Source organism: Meleagris gallopavo, chromosome Z (genome assembly GCF_905368555.1).
Source record: "Meleagris gallopavo chromosome Z, MGAL_WU_HG_1.1, whole genome shotgun sequence".
NCBI lineage: Eukaryota > Metazoa > Chordata > Aves > Galliformes > Phasianidae > Meleagris > Meleagris gallopavo.
In genome coordinates this window covers 36,790,326-36,806,950 of record NC_139435.1, presented here as the reverse complement: position 1 = coordinate 36,806,950, position 16,625 = coordinate 36,790,326, and positions in this window count along the sequence as shown.

Here is a 16,625-nt window from a genome sequence, read left to right as displayed (position 1 = left end):
GAGGAGACCAGATTGTATCTGTGGAGTGAAATGAGCCGATACTGCATTAGAAAAATTCCAGGCACTATAAAGTGCATTCACATATGACTTAGTATGTAGATGTAGAGGTAAATCAAGACACACTTCAGCTAATACATAACAACACAACAGCTTATAATTTATAGTGCTCATCTTTGCAGTTCATGCTTACATTTTCATCTTTTGCCAGACTTATTTGCAAAGAAAAGTTAGATATATAGTTAGAGATTTCAAGATCAAGTCCTATCCAAGAACAGATCATAAACAGCATCGGCATCTAAGCACTGTGAAAGGAATCTGTTCTAATGAGACTCTTTGACGATTCCTTGGTGCCTACAAGAAGTGGGGTTTTCTTCTCAATCATACACTGAAACAAATCAGGCAGCAGGTAAATATGTCTGCTTCTTTCCCAATTTTTGAACAGAGATAACAACATTTCTCTGCAATTCTCCCCTACCAATAAGAACTCTGATGGCTAGTAAGCAGGAACGGGAGGGACAGATAAGACTAGAAATTAGTCTGCACAAAATGTCAAATGTTCAAACAACATACCTCAAGATTCAAAACACAGAGTAATTGCTGTAGAACAAGTAGTAAGGAGAAGATAATGCACAGCTGATGGCCATAAATACTCACTTGTAGTGAAAAAGCTGATTTAAAAACAAGATAGTCTAACGTATAAGAAGGAACAGGTAAGCTTTGTTTCAGAGAGCTTTCTGAGGACTCTACTCCACTCACACATACTCCATAGCACACACTCTGCTCTTTCTCCTAATCCTGCATGTCCCCTGTCCTCAAACATGAAATCAGACATGTAGATTTTTTTTGAAATGACTACATTAATTTATTATAGTACAAAAGGCATGCTACTAGATTTTAATTTATCCTTGCTATCTTCTTAAAATTAAGATTGTGATCAACACAGATTGACTTTTTAATCTAAGCAAAGCCTCAACTCAGTCATGTTAATGTCCAATTTAATGAAGGGAAATATTTCCATTTTTGCAGTAAGGTAGGAATGACATTGGTTCTATGTATTTCATCTTTAAACCTTAATTCTCTCAAATTCTTAAAATACCAGACAGGTTATTAACCCAAGACTCATGAAGCACTCACAGTTTCAGTGAATCTTTTATAGCCAGTCCCATATCAACTTTAAACCTTAAAACTGAATTCAGACTTTTAGAAAATTCAGCAGTGGGGAAATTTGTTTTTTGTTGTTGTTATCAGCTTTGTTTTTCAAGACATTTAGCTGAATCATTTTCAAGTATTTGGTACAATGCATTCAACAAATATAATGTCAGATATTTAAGAGAAAATACGCTTTGACAGAATTTTTTCATTTTTCTTCTTTCTACAGTAGATTTTTAGACAAGTTACCGATACATAATTAAATATCTGCTATAACTTCCACTGAATACAGTCACACCAGAAAATTCCAGAAATATTTGCTCCCACTTTAAACTGTGTCATAAACTATTGGCATGTTGTGAAAGAGTTATTTGGTCTCTATCAACTTTAAAGCAAGCAATCAGACAATATTCTCCTAATGTATGGAAGTATCTAATTGCTGTAAAATGCTTAAGATTCTTTAAGTTGCAGGATACAGTAAGAACAATGTGGTAGAGACAAGGATCAATACAGTCATGTATTTTTCAGGCTAACAAACTGGACTCTGTCTTCTCTCCCTTTTGAAAAACTCTACTGTCTCACTAGAAAGTGGTTGAAGATGTTTCATACTCATGCTTTGACACAAAATTTTGACTTATCTATTAGGTAATTTGCATTTTGAAGTATTGCATCTAGTCAGCTACTTGGAAGGAAATATCTCTTTTCATGTCCCATGATTATTGTTATTTTTAAAATAACACTTCTCAATTAGCATGTGAGAAAACAAAAAATTTATAGATGTTTGGAGCTGCCATACTACACTAACTAAAAGGTCAGATAGTGAAAGGAATTGTAATGTAGATTTTAAAGAAGATATAGGTAAACATATTTCAGGTATTTTTCTGAGCAACACTTCTTTTCATTGACCAGTAATGCTCTCTGAATAGATTGAAAAATTAGTATCAAAATGATTGCTGATATTACATGAGTCTTTGTTTTTTGCCTGTCTAGTATGATGGGAGAAAAAGGTAGGCTTGTTCCACCATTATTCTTAAGGAATTTAGCAACATGTGGTCAGGAGATAAATTCTAGAAAAAAATATGAAGTGCCCACACAAATGCCGGCCGTGCAAAGAGCTCTAGGAAAAGGGGTGAAACTGAGGTGTGCAAGGGTACTGACTCCTTTATCTCTGCTGGAATTTTGCTCAGGCTTTGCAAAAAAAGAAGTTACTTCTGGAAGTCTGTTTTCCTCCTAAGTGGCTGTATTTGTAAGGTTTTTAAGACTCCGGACAGCTGTTAGTACAGGATCTTCAAATACACATGGAAACAATAGAGTCAACCTTTCCTGGGAGGGAAAAGTTATTCTAAAATTGTGTACTGTAACATTAGATGCTGGGGTACATTTAATTAACAGTACATTTAAATAATTTAATTAACATTAAATGCTGGGGAAATCAAAAGAACAACAAAGAAGTCAAAAATGAAAGAATCAAAGTCCTTCAGTGAATGCAGGAAACTTCTTATTACCTGTACTAAAAAAGAGAAGTAGGTGATGGGGAGTGAAACAGGGAGGCAGGAATTGGACATCCAGGCATAAATGAGTATGCTAGCCATGAAGATCTAAGCATGTGAAAATCAGGAATCCAGCAGAATTCTCTCTGCTGGATTGACAGCAGATTAAAAGAGTATGAAAACTCACTAGGAAAATGAGAGAAACTGCAGTTTCCTTTCTGACGACCATGGTGAGGGTAAGCAGAGCTGGAGATTGTCTTGAGAGGAAGTCAAAGCCAGTGTGAAGTGAAACATGCAAGTTCTGTGTGTGTCAGAGTCCTGTCAGTCAGATGGGTCATTTGGCTGTACGTCTTGTCAGAAAGTCTCAGAGTGCCAGAGCAGTGAAAGCAGAAGCTTCAGCAGAAATTTTGCCATTGACACAAGGCAAATGCTAGCTGTGTCCTCAGGGGGCCGTCGGGTTTTTCAGCAGGGCAGCACCATGTCGTTAGTTCTGCCATCACCTGTGGTGACTTCAGCCTAGGTTTAAGCTGAGCCTCCATGGCACTGTGAACCTGGGGAAGGTCTGGCTGACCATGTCCACTGCCTTTAGGCAGTAGCATGGGGATACAAGTGCATTAACTGGAAAGCAGTATTCACCCCTCCCCTCCGCCCCCCACGGGCATTCTTTTAACCAAAAAAGGGCTCCTCAGAGCAGCTGTTGAACTGTATGAAACGCAGAGGCGAGGCCATTTCCTCTGGTCCTCGAGGCCCTCCCCTCTACCAGCACAGGTGCAAATACTGTGTACTAACATTATTTATCCATCTTGTGTAAGAAAGATACAGGAATGTAAATATAAATTCAATCACCGTAGTCAACTGCTGGTAAGGTGAATTGATTTTCCATTCACTGTCTCTCAGAGCTTATTTCCTTGAAAAGAGACAAGTCTGAATGCAACCTTGGTGAGCAGTAAATCAAAAAGGCCTTTATTTCTTGCCATGGAGTTGGATCAGTTTCAGTGACCATTGCTCTTGCTTTTCCTCATATTTTTAATATTCTTCATAAAAGTATGTAGCCTAATGTCACCCCAGGGATGCTGGGAAAAGCCAGCAAGGTTAAAAGCCCTGATATTCATTGAATAAGATCATGTTCTATAGCTTAGACTTCACTTTTGACTGAAAGTACCTTTTTATTACTTTTAATAGTCCATAAATTCTCCTGATTCTGAAAGCTAGGCTCTTTAAGGACTCTTTTTCAGGTTGATTTTTTTTTTTAAATTTCCAAAGTGTTTAGAAATTGTAGCCAGTCCAATAAAAGTCCAATTATCATTTCCTGTTCTACACTGTACCTCACTAGTCACACAACATCAAGTTCTGACTCAACATATTTATGGCCTAGCCCACACTTAGCAAAGATGGATTACAAGGAATAGCAGAATTAAAAGATCTCAGGATGCACAAAAGTGCATACCAAAGCATATTTAATTCATTTTTGAGTGAGAGCAGTGTTGCCTGTGTATATGAGCTTTTCTCCAATAAGACAGTTACAGCACCAATAAAGCAGATGCTGGCAAAGGATAAGACTTGGTGTCACACAAAAGGGCCAGTAGATTGAAATCTGGTTTTTTAAAAACCTGCAGCAGCTCTGCTCATCCAGAGAGCTCAGAAAGTTGAATGCAAACAGTCAGGAGACACGATCCAGGAAATGCATAGGGTCACCACAACATGCTTGCTGCCCAGTGCTGCTGCAAAATTAAGACAAAAGATGTGCAGTTCTTCAGACCCTATGACATCTCACCTGATTCAGCTGCCAAGCAGTCACAGTCCTCTCAAATAAAGCTCTGTCATTGCCAATGAAATGCTGCATGGTGTCAGGCACCCTTAGTATTCCTGAATCTTCTTTGTTTTATTCCTCCTAAACTTTGCTCCTACACACTGAAATGCTGTCAGCCACTTGGAGATGCAGTCACATGCACATGCTGAGAGAGACTGGAGAGGCAGCTTGCTGCTGTGTGCCTAGTACTCTTTTTTCAGAGTGGATACCTTATTCTCATACCACTTACAGTATAAAGACAGAGGGAAGAGTTGTTTATCTCTTACTTCTTTTCCTTTTTCTTTACTTTTCCATTTTAAAAACACATTTCCGCATGTCTGTGCCTGGCACTTTGTTAACTTTGTCAACCTTTTGCTGGTCTCCCAAAAAAATGTGATATGTTGCCTTACTACAGGCGTTGCAGTAAGAGAAATGACAAATGAAGGGCCGTTAAAATTGCAGTGAATTAGATCCGTTCACAATATTATCTTATCTAGGATGCTCGTGACTTTTTTTCTTGTGATGTGTTAGTGATTGAATCACAGGAAATAGGTATTTTTCACAACAGCATTTGAACAATCTGGCTTACTTAAGATGGGGGCATTCCTGCTAATAGGTTAATATAAACTGTAGCTTGTAAAATGGAGTGTTGTGAAAATAGAATGCTGTATGCAAGTCAGATTATTCTTGAAGACAAATCAGTTTTGACAAGCTCATACTCACTCATTACAAGTGCATGGGTGCTATGCTGATATCAGGATGGTTAGAAAAGCAGTCATTGATAAGCAGTCGCCTGTCACTTTAGGAATACCAGTTATGTACAAAACACTTCAGGGCGTTAGACCTCCAGATTACAGATACTTGACATTAACTGTTCACCCAATACACTCCCTAGCAGAACGAAATGAAGTTCTTGACACTCATTCTCATTGGAGTAGTGTCAGGAGGCACAAATAGGTTTTGAAAAATCCATGCAAAAGAGTACATTAAAAAGTTACTTTCACCTTATGAAACTGAAAAAGAACAACAGGTACACCCAGATATCCTATTACTGTAATTTCTCAGAGGTGGTTCAGTCTATTCAGAGCTTTGTCCAAGCATAGTTACTAGACCAAGGGTCTGAGGATTCTCTTGCCTTTTATAAATAGACAATTGTAAAGATTGAAAAGGCTGTCACAATTCTGCCAGAAGGTTGCTCAGAGTGAAGGACACAGTAGGTATCTCTGACACATGACTCGCTATCTGGGGTCCATTCTTGTATACAGTGTCACAATCAAAAAAAAAAATCACAGAAGAACTCCTTGAATTCTTTACTAATGTGTGTATCAAAAAAAAAAAAAAAAGCAGAAGAGTAGGCCAGAAACTAATTTCATCTGTTTAAGGCATTATATTAAATTTGAGGAAATTGGACTACTCAAAAGACCTCACTGTCCTCATATGTGTGAAGTAGTGTAGCAAAAAAACAGTCCCTCAAATGGATGCTACAAAAATAATTACTGTGATGTTTCTTTATCTTCTATTATCACTTTCTAAATCCTCCAAACTTCACTGAGACATCTTCTGCATATACCCCAAACAGCCTCATAACACATCAGGTTTGACTGAGAAAAATCAAGAGGATTGAACATCAGATTCTTCCAGCATCACAAATTGATAATTAAGAGGAGGGGAGAGCAGACATCTCTCACTTCAAAGAGGATCTAACTATGAGGTATGTTAGGTACTCAGAGGATGAATGAGACTGACAATAAATGAAGAAACACTGCATGGTTGCTGTAACCCTTTACAAAATGGTAAGCTTTACAGTATCAGGCAGCTGGATTAGTGAGTTATGATTCCAACTTGTTAGATAAACAGAAAGATTTATTTAAAGTATGTTAAAAGTTATGTCAAAAGAAAATTTTTAGGATCTAGTATTGACTTTATTTTCTGAATCAAACATAGAAGCGTCCACCAGATTAAAACAAAAGCACAATGCAGAAAAAATAAAGAATTAAACTGGCATCTGATCTTTGCTTAGATTTGCTTCCACGGGATATTTTTGTCGAGTCACCAAGTTACTGGCACTGATCATCATGTGCTGAAAAGCTGAACTCCAAATTGGAACAAAAGATAAAAGCAATTTCTGTGCTCGGTTCCATTTGCTTCAGGGATTTGCTGCTCAAGTCCAAAACATGCAGCATGGTTAGCTCATGGACTTCCCTGAGAGGCTCACAGGAAGTGTTGCTTGAATTATTTAGAAATTTCTGCAGGAAGGTACATAGAAAGCTATCTCAACTATTAACCTCCAGGTGTGCAAAAGCTTGCTAGAGGATGACAACCCTAGGACATCTAGAGAGGAAATACAAACACTGAATTTTTCCAGGAGTATAAAGACTTCAGTTCCATTTACAGAGAAGGAGGTGATTAAGGAAATAAATAAATAAGTGGATAAATTAGGAGAACCTCCAAAATTTATTTCAGTTGCCTTTTTTTGCCTCTATGAATTTTCTTATCTCAGAATTATCTGTAATATTAATAAAGTTGCTACAGCAGAAACAGGCATATCAGAGAAGGTCTGCAACCTCTAATTGCATAGAAGGAATGGAAAGAACATTCACTGCTGTAAATGAGAAGAAACTTGTACCTGGAAAAACAATAACACATCACCATAGAAAAATGTCATCTCTTAGTAAAATGCAAGCAGCAGAGTTTTTCTCCCGAGGATTTATTTTCATGCTAGTATGAAACCCTCCATCAAACTGGCCAAACAGACTGTGGTATAAGAATGCCTCTTATTAAATAGGTCTAAGCGACACTTGGTCTTATGGCCTTACAAACCAGGAAGAAAAATGTCAAAAGTTTAGGGGTGTTTTTTGGTTTGCTTTTCCTTCCCCCCCCCCCACCACCACCACTCTTAAGACACCCCTTTCTTTTCTCTGTTTTCTTTTAATACAGATCAACTTGACTAACACAAAACCTGATTGCTTGGGCTTCAACTGTAACTTTTGTGAAAAAGTACTGTATAAAGTGAGCTCATGACAAGAGCTTTGCAGTAATATTTTTTATTTTCTGTAACAAATCATTATATAATTTAGTGGAAACAGAATAAAAACTTATTCACATCTGAACAAAAACTAAGTTGTTACAAATTTGCCACTCTAGATTGCTGTGTGACAGGAGATCTAGGAGTGACTGATCTATCTGCCTGAATACAGAAAAGATTGACAAGTAAAAGGTAGAGAGTATTTTTCAATTTCTGCTCTAGAAGAGTGTATAAATGATGGATATACAGATGGTATATGTGTATAATCAATGGATATACAGATGGTATGGTATATCCAGGAGTTTGGCTAGTATAATTGTTATATTGGAGTAAGGAAAGTCACTCACCCTATCCTGGGCTTGCAAGATAGACTCCAGTGGAGCAGATCTCCAGAGAGATCCTTCCCCACTGGCAGTCAGCTCTTAAATGGGTCTAGGAGAGGTGGAGCCAGGTTCCACCCCTTCCTGCAGCACAGATGAATTGCCTTCGCCTGTGCTCCCGTGGCTGACTCATTGCTCGCCTCAGGTGATCAATCAGAGGTTCAGGCCATGATTCAGCAGCCCAAAAAAAGAGGAAATTGATTTTAGGGATAGATTATGGCCTGAGTAAACTCACAATTGCCTATTCTGTAACTGCATTCCCTTCATTCCTTCTTCTTAGGGGCATAACTTTGTGTCTGGCTTACTTACATGTACTTCATGGGAATAGATTCCCATAAAAAAAAACCTCTGCTGTTATTTACTGTTTCACAAGTCATTATTACATCTGCAGATCTAGTCAACTGTGATTTTAAAGTTTGATGTGATAGATGAGAATGGTATATAATTCTCAGCATTTAATGGATTTTTGCCAGAATATACATGTTTTGAGATGTCAGGTAGTAGTAGGCATACCTTACATTCTAACTGTATTTGAATTGAGAATATAGCGCAGCATTCATTTTTATACTGTATGTATTCCTGAAGAGTAGTTATCTTTGCATGTAGCATCATCAGATTTGCTTGCTTACTAAAGCTCTGGTATTTTTGCCTGCACACCTTTGCTGGCAAATGCCACCACATGAACTTATGCAGGCTTACTGCTGCTATGTTGTTTTGCTTCCTGAGTATGGGCACACGAGTTCTCTTCTGTCTGCCTGGGGTCTTCTAGTACTCAGGGTTGTGTTACAGCTTTAAATGCTGATCCTTAACGTTACCAACCGTTCAGTACTAAAGTACTGAAAAACATTTCATTGTGATGTAGGCATATTATCCTATTTCACTTTTTAATTCTCCTGTTTTTCTGGCATCTTGTACTATGCATGCTCTAAAATGGCCAGCCTCCATACAGTCCCTTGGACAAATTCATATTGGCCTCGTCCTGCTTGCTCTCATGAAAGATATCTAGATAAAAATAAAAATACTGATATCACCATAAGAGAAAAGAAACAGGTAGGTATGTTTTTTTTAGAGCTGTGAAGCAGCACACCTGTGTATTACATCATTGGATGGGGATGGCTGTGCACGTATTCACAGTGGGTAAGCAGAAGAGCCTATGGAGACCTCTTGGGTCTGCCCTCATCAGATTTGTAAAAACTGAGCAAAAACAGCTAAACCCAGCCTTCATCTGCTCCTGCTAAAATCTGTTTACTCTCCAGTGCAGAACTGAACTTCTTAAGAATCTGCAACATTAATTATTTTGTCAAATGGCTGCACTTGAAACAGGCAATAAAATTAATGTTACTGGGAATGTAATGACCTGTCTTGCCTGCAAAGTATATCTGTTCTGCCTTTTAAAGTGAGAGTTAAATCTTCTTTCCACGTAACAGTTAGAAGGCTAGGGAATAAAATTAGTAGGGAAAATATTTTTAATGAAGCATAGGAGAGATACAGTGTATCTTGAAGCACAGGGAAGATGGAAATTGCTAACCATAAAACTATATTTAAATATGAACTACACAAGTCTTGGCACTTCCCTGACTGTTTTCTATTTTCTACTTCATCCTCTGGGCTAAGAAGGAAGTTATTTATATGTAATGTTGTATACTTCATGAAAAAAATAGAGAAGGGATTGCAAATTAAGCTGGACTTTAGTCCACTAGCTAAAAGCTGCTGCAAGTACACGTTCATATTTCAACAAAGAAACCATCCTGAAGCTAGAGTTTCTTGCATATATGTCCATTCATCTTTTCTCTTTTTAAAAAAATCTAGTATTTCATGCTAATTCTGGCGTAAAATTTCCTTCAGATGATCTCCCACACTGCCAGGCTGACCTCATCCTTGTTTCTGGATGTGGTTCCATGGTAAACTATTTGAAGAACAAAAAGCTACAACTGGCTTCAGATCACATCTAGATTTCTGTTTTGAGCCTGGAAGCCTCATCATAGTTAATGCACTTAGTTATACATCCTGCTCTATATCTACTTCTGCTTTATAGATGTACAACTCAGGCAAAAGCAACATTCAGTTGATTAGTTAAATGAAAATAAATTACTGAACCAGTTTTACTACAGACACAGGGTACACATTCATGTAAGCTGATTATGTTTAATAAACTGATTAGCATTGAAAAATACTCTCTGTTTTTTTATAATGGGAAAAAAAACCAGAATGTTCTTCTACAAATTAGACTTTTTTTCCTTAATACGTAAGTATAACATTCTTTCTTGAAGACGAGAATTATGCAAAATTTAAGTCAAGAATTTAGTTTAAAGTGAGGAGATATTATTTTGTGCTTAGTCCGCATCACTTAACCATAAATGGAAAAAGTGGGCAAAGCACTTCCATTTTCTTGAGTGTGCAAACAAACAGCAAAGTCTGTCTATGTAGCTACTTTGTGCAGGCAGTACATTTATTTGCATAGTATAATGATTAGGATCTGGTCAACACTGAAAACAGAATTGCATAGAGGATGTAGTGAGGTCTCCAGATAGGAGAACCACCAAGTTCATGAGCAATTCTACTTGGTATGGTAGTGAAGGTAATGCACTTGGGTCCATTAAGCTGTGTGGAAAATCAGTTTTCAGAGCGCAGTGTGTAGAAATCATTGTTTTATATAGCTGCATCTAAAATAAAATAAAAATTATTAAATAAAAAAGATCTCATGTATAGGAGCAAATATCAGTATTATATGAACTTAGCAGCATCTGTGTCAAACTGTCTTTAACACAAGTGAAAACTTTTCTGAAACATCCTCTAAATGGCTTCTTCTAGTCATTCAGTGCTTAACTGCTGTTAACTTCTTCGTAAAAGGCAACTTTTGTCCTAGTATAGCAGTCAGTGTAGCAAATGTTATCCAGCCATCACAGTTAAGATGGGCTCCAAATCAAGCCACAGATATGAACATTAAATTATACAACCACTTAACACTATTTTTATGTTGCTGACATGGACTTAAAGAAAAATAATGTTATTACACTAGCAGTAACACAGAAGTATCTATCATGCATTGCCCTCATTTGGCTGGGGCAGAGTTGCTTTATTTCAGTGTAGTTGGTGCAGTGTTAGTTTGGATTTATTACGGAAATAGTGGTGACATTTGATATGTTGATATTTTAGTTGTTGCTTCTCAGTCCTTCACACTGTCAGTGAAGGGCAGGGGGTGCCCTGGCAGCTAGGAGGGAACACAGCAGCAAGCACAGCTGACCCAAGCTGACCAGAGAATTTTTTTCTACCATATGGCACCACACTCAGCAATAAAAGCTGAGGAAGAAAAGGAGAGGGGAGGAGGGGAACAAGAGTTGAGACATTTGGAGTGACAGTGTTTGTCTTCCCAAGAAACTATAATGTGCAATGAGTCCTGCTTTCCCAGAAGTGGTGAACATCTGCCTGCTGATAGGAAGTTGCAAATGATTTTCTTATTTTGCTTTGTTTGCACAAGCAAATTTTGCCTTTCCAGTTAAAGTATTTTTATCTCCACTCATGAGTTTTCTCACTTTTACTCTTCTGATTCTCTTCTCCACACCACCTGGTGAGAGAGAGCTCTGTGGAACTCAGCTGCCTGCTGGGTTAAAACTCAATGTGTATGCAGAAAGGTACCCTACAAGAGTACAAACTTTTCCTTTTTATATCTCAGAAGACAAGTGAGTCTCTACTAAACTACAGTTCAGCAAAAAGATTAGATTTATGAAATCCATATGCTAGAGGTTTTTTTCATTTAACTTTTGTTAAGTTTCAAGATATTGTTGGTACATGTATTTTAGTCTCTATTGTTGAAGGAAATTACAGAATGCCAGATTGGTTGAGGCTAGCAGGGCCCTCTGGGTCCTCTGGTCCAAATCCTGCTCAAACAGGGACATCCACAACCAGGCCATGTTCAAGCAGCTTCTGGAGATCTCCAAGGGGGAAACTCCCCAGTCTTTGAGCAGCCTGTACCAGTGCTCCATCACCCTGACAGTACAGAAGTGCCACCTGGTGCTCGGAGAGAGCCTCCTGTTTTCCAGTTTGTCCTCACATCCTCTTATGCTGGTACTGAGCACCACAGAAAAGAGATTGGTTCTATCCTCTCTTCACATCCTCTCATCAGATAATTACAGACACTGGTATGGGGGGAGCCTCCTCTTCTCCAGGGCTGAACAGCTCCAGCTCCCTGTTCATAGAAGAGATGTTCCAGTCCTGTCATCATCTCCTTGGCCCTTCAACATACTCTCTCCAGCACATTAATGTCTCTCGTATGTGGAGCCTAGAAGAGGAACGAGCATTCCAGGCACCTTCCTTGGCCTCCTAGTGAGACTCTTCCTGAGGCAGCTTAGCATATCATCAGCCTTCATGGCTGCAAGAGCATGTTCCTAGCTTATATTAGTCTGGTCACAGAGATAAGGAGAAGATTACAGTGTTTTTCAGCAGGTTGTCCAGTTTGGAAAACTGGAAAACTAAAACCAGCACAAGAATATCATATCTAATTTAAATTTTAAAGTACTAGAGTGAACTGCAAAGAATAACAGCAGGCAGGTTCTAGGAAATTGGTGTCACTAGGAAGATTGCAAAGTAACAAAGCTTAGCTTATTAGCAGCTAGGCTTGAAATGCAGCCTCTCTTGGAATGGTAACAGGATGCTAAACTGGAATCTCCCTAACTCCGTCCCTGGAAAGGTGATGGAACAGCTTGTGCTGGATACCATCTCCAGACAACTGGGAGAAAAGGAGGTTATCAGGAGTAGTCAGCATGGGTTCACCAAGGGGAGGTCGTGCTCGACCAACTTGGTGGCCTTCTATGATGCTGTCACATGCTGGGTGGATGGGGGAAGAGCGGTAGATGTAATCTATCTTGATTTTAGAAAGGCGTTTGATACTGTCTCCCACGACATCCTTATAACAAAGCTGAGGAAGTGTGGGATAGATGAGTGGACAGTGAGGTGGGTTGAGAACTGGCTGACTGGCAGAGCGCAGAGGGTCGTCGTTGGTGGTGCAGAGTCTGGCTGGAGACCTGTGACCAGTGGTGTCCCCCAGGGGTCTGTGCTGGGTCCGGTCTTGTTCAACATCTTCATCAATGACCTTGATGAGGGTATAGTGGCCACCCTCAGCAAGTTTGCTGATGATACGAAGTTGGGAGGATTGGCTGACACGCCTGAAGGCTGTGCTGCCATTCAGCGAGACCTGGACAGGCTGGAGAGCTGGGCAGTAAGAAACCGGATGAGGTTCAACACAAGCAAGTGTAGGGTCTTACACCTAGGGAGGAATAATTGCATGCACCAATACAGGCTGGGGGATGAGCTGCTGGAGAGGAGCTCTGCAGAGAGGGACCTGGGCGTCCTGGTGGACGACAGGTTGGCCATGAGCCAGCAGTGTGCCCTCGTGGCCAAAAAGGCCAATGGCATTCTGGGGTGCATTAAGAAGAGCGTGTCCAGCAGGTCGAGGGAGGTGATCCTCCCCCTCTACTCTGCCCTGGTAAGGCCTCATCTGGAGTACTGTGTCCAGTTCTGGGCTCCCCAGTACAAAAAAGACAGGGATCTCTTGGAAAGAGTCCAGCGGAGGGCCACAAAGATGGTGAAGGGCCTGGAGCATCTCCCCTATGAAGAAAGGCTAAGTAAACTGGGTCTGTTTAGCCTTGAGAAAAGAAGACTGAGAGGGGACCTGATCCAGGTTTATAAATATCTGAGGTGTGGCGGCCATAGTGGTGAGGCCAGTCTCTTTTCAGTGGTACGTGGAGACAGGACGAGGGGAAACGGACATAAGCTGCAGCATAGGAAGTTTCGCACGAATGTGCGTAAGAACTTCTTCACGGTGAGGGTGACGGAGCACTGGAACAGGCTGCCCAGGGAGGTTGTGGAGTCTCCTTCTCTGGAGATATTCAAGTCTCGCCTGGATGCCTACCTGTGCGACCTGGTGTAGGGAACCTGCTTTGGCAGGGGGGTTGGTCTCGATGATCTCTAGAGGTCCCTTCCAACCCCTACAATTCTGTGATTCTGTGATTCTGTGATAATGTGAGTAATACTGGAACCTGGGACAATGAAATTAAGAAGAGAAATTAAGATCTATCTAATACAACCTGGGATTTGGCAAACTCAAAGGAAATGATTCCTTATTAAGGAGTTAAGGACTCTCCTTGATAATTCTGTAATTCTGCAATAAACATCACCAGAGCCTTGCAATCTACTTTCTCCTCTATAAAAAGGTCCTTCCTTTTCAAACTCATTTATCTTGAATTATCTTGCCCCATCTACTGAAGTAATTTAAGCATTTTCAGCATCAGTTTGAAGGAGAGGATGTAAACTGTCAGTTCTCAGAGATCTTCTGACTGATGAGATACTATTTGCATTTGTTCAGCTTCTGCAATGGTTTGTGCTTTTAAATAATTACTGTCTGACTCAAGAAAGTTGAAGTTGTATAAAATGTGGCTCCATGTGGAGTTTCTTGTGGAATTGAAAGTTGAAATTGTTTAGTTGTATGAGATTTGGCTCCATATGGAGTACTTACAGAACTGAAACTGAATTGGCCACCTTCCCTGATTAGATGCAGTCCTCTGCAAATTTCCAATATATATATAATACTTGCTATTTAACCTTCTCATTAACAAAATGTTTACCATACTGTTGCTTTTAGCAAAACTGCAAGTAGTCCTGACATATTTTTTGTTCCTTTGTTCCTTTTCTGTTTTAAACCTACAGCTAGGCAGCAGGATGTTAGATCTCTGTGGGATTTTCTATGAAAAATAGCTAGAAATAGAAATATTGGGGAAAAACCTAAATTAACTTCTGTAGAGAAGTAAAAAATTGATAGACTGAGAAAGAAATGTACTATTCTTCATGAGTTTTTGATTAAGTTAAATGTGCCATGACTTTACCTACATTAGGGAAATTATCTGAGAAGATAGATACAGAGAGCTTATGGGTTAGGGTTAAAGAGAAGTCAGGGAAGGAGATATCTTAGTGGGAGTCTGCTACAGACTGCATGGTCAAGAGGACCAAGTGTATAAGGCCTGTTATAAACATATACGAGCAGCTTCACATTCACAAAATATATCCCTCATAGTGGATGTCAACCATCTTGATATCTGTTGGAGGGGCAACACAGCAGTGCACCAGAAATCAAAGAGGCTCCCGGATTGTGTTAATGACAGCTTCCTCTTCCATGTGTATAGGAATCCATGAGAAAAGGTGCTACTCTGGACCTTGTCCTCACCAACAAGGAGGGGCTAGTTAGTAATGTGAGACTCCAAGTCAGCCTTGGCCGCAGTGATCAAGAAATGGTGGAGTTCAAGATTCTTAGGGCATCAAAGAGAATGTGCAACAAACTTCCTACTTTGATGAAGGAAAGAGAGGCCCAAGAAAGCTGGTCAGTATTCAAGAACTGTCTCTTCCAAGCCCAGAAGCAGTGCACCCTGAGAAAAAGGAAGGCAGGCAAGAATGCCAGGAGGCCTCCATGAATCAACAGGTTGTTCCTGGTCTTACTTAAGCTCAAAAAGAAAGTCTATAGGGAGTGGAAGCAGAGAAGGGTTACTTGAAAGGACTACAAAGTTGTCCAAATAGCTAGGAATAAGATTAGGAAAGCTAAAATCCAGAAAGAATTAAATCTAGCCACGGACGTAAAGGGCAATAGGAAGAAATTCTGTAAGTATATCAGCTACAGAAGTAAGACCACGGAAGATGTAAGCAGAAGCAAACTAGAAACCAAGTCACAAGTGATATGGAAAAAACTGGGGTGCTCACTGACTTCTTTGCCTCAGTCTTCGCTGGCAAGGGCTCTAGCCACACTGCCCAAGCTGCAGAAAGAAAAGGTAAAAACTTGGAGAAGGAAAATCTATCTGCTGTAAGTGAAGATCAGGTTCGAGATCATCTAAAGAATGTGAAGGTACACAAGTCCATGGGAACTTATGAGATCCATCCATGGGTTCTGAAGGAACTGGCGGATGAAATTGCCAAGCTGCTATCAATCATATTTGATGGGTCATGGCAGTCTGGTGAAGTTCTCACTGTTTGGAAAAAGAGAAATATTACCTCATTTTTCAGGAAGGGAAAAATAAAGAAGATATAAGGAACCTCAGGCCAATCAGTCTCACTACTGTGCCTAGCAAGATCACAGAACAGATCATCCTGAAAGCCCTACGTGGACTTTTCTATGGGCACATGGAAAATAAAGATGAGGTGGTAACCAACATGGTGTCACCAAGAGCAAGTCATGCCTAACAAACTCAGTGACCTTTATGATGAAGTTACAGTGTCAGTGTATAAAGGAAGAGCAACTGATGTTCTCTACTTGGACTTTTGATACTGTCCTGCACAACATCCTGGCCAACAAACTGGAGAAAGATATATTTGATGGATGCACCACATGCTGAATAAGGAATTGGCTGGATGGCTGCACTCAGAGAGTTGTGGTCATGGCTCAATGTCCAAGTGGAAGCTGGTGAGGAGTGGCGTTCCTCAGGAATCAGTGCTGATACCAGTATTATTTAACATCTTCATAGGCGACATGGACAGTGGGATCAAGTGCTCCCTCAGCAACTTTGCAGATGACACCAAGCTGACTAGTGCAGTTCACATACTATCCAGAGTGACCTGGGCAGGCTTGAGAGGTGGACCCATGCCAAGCTCATGAAGCTCACTTAGACCAAGTGCAAGGTCCTGCACCTAGGTTGGGGCAGTCACAAACACAGATACAGGTTAGGAAGAGAATGTCTTGATAGCAGCCTGAGGAGAAGGATTTGAGAGTGCTGGTGATGAAAGTTTCAATGTGAGCTGGCAATGTGTACTTGTAG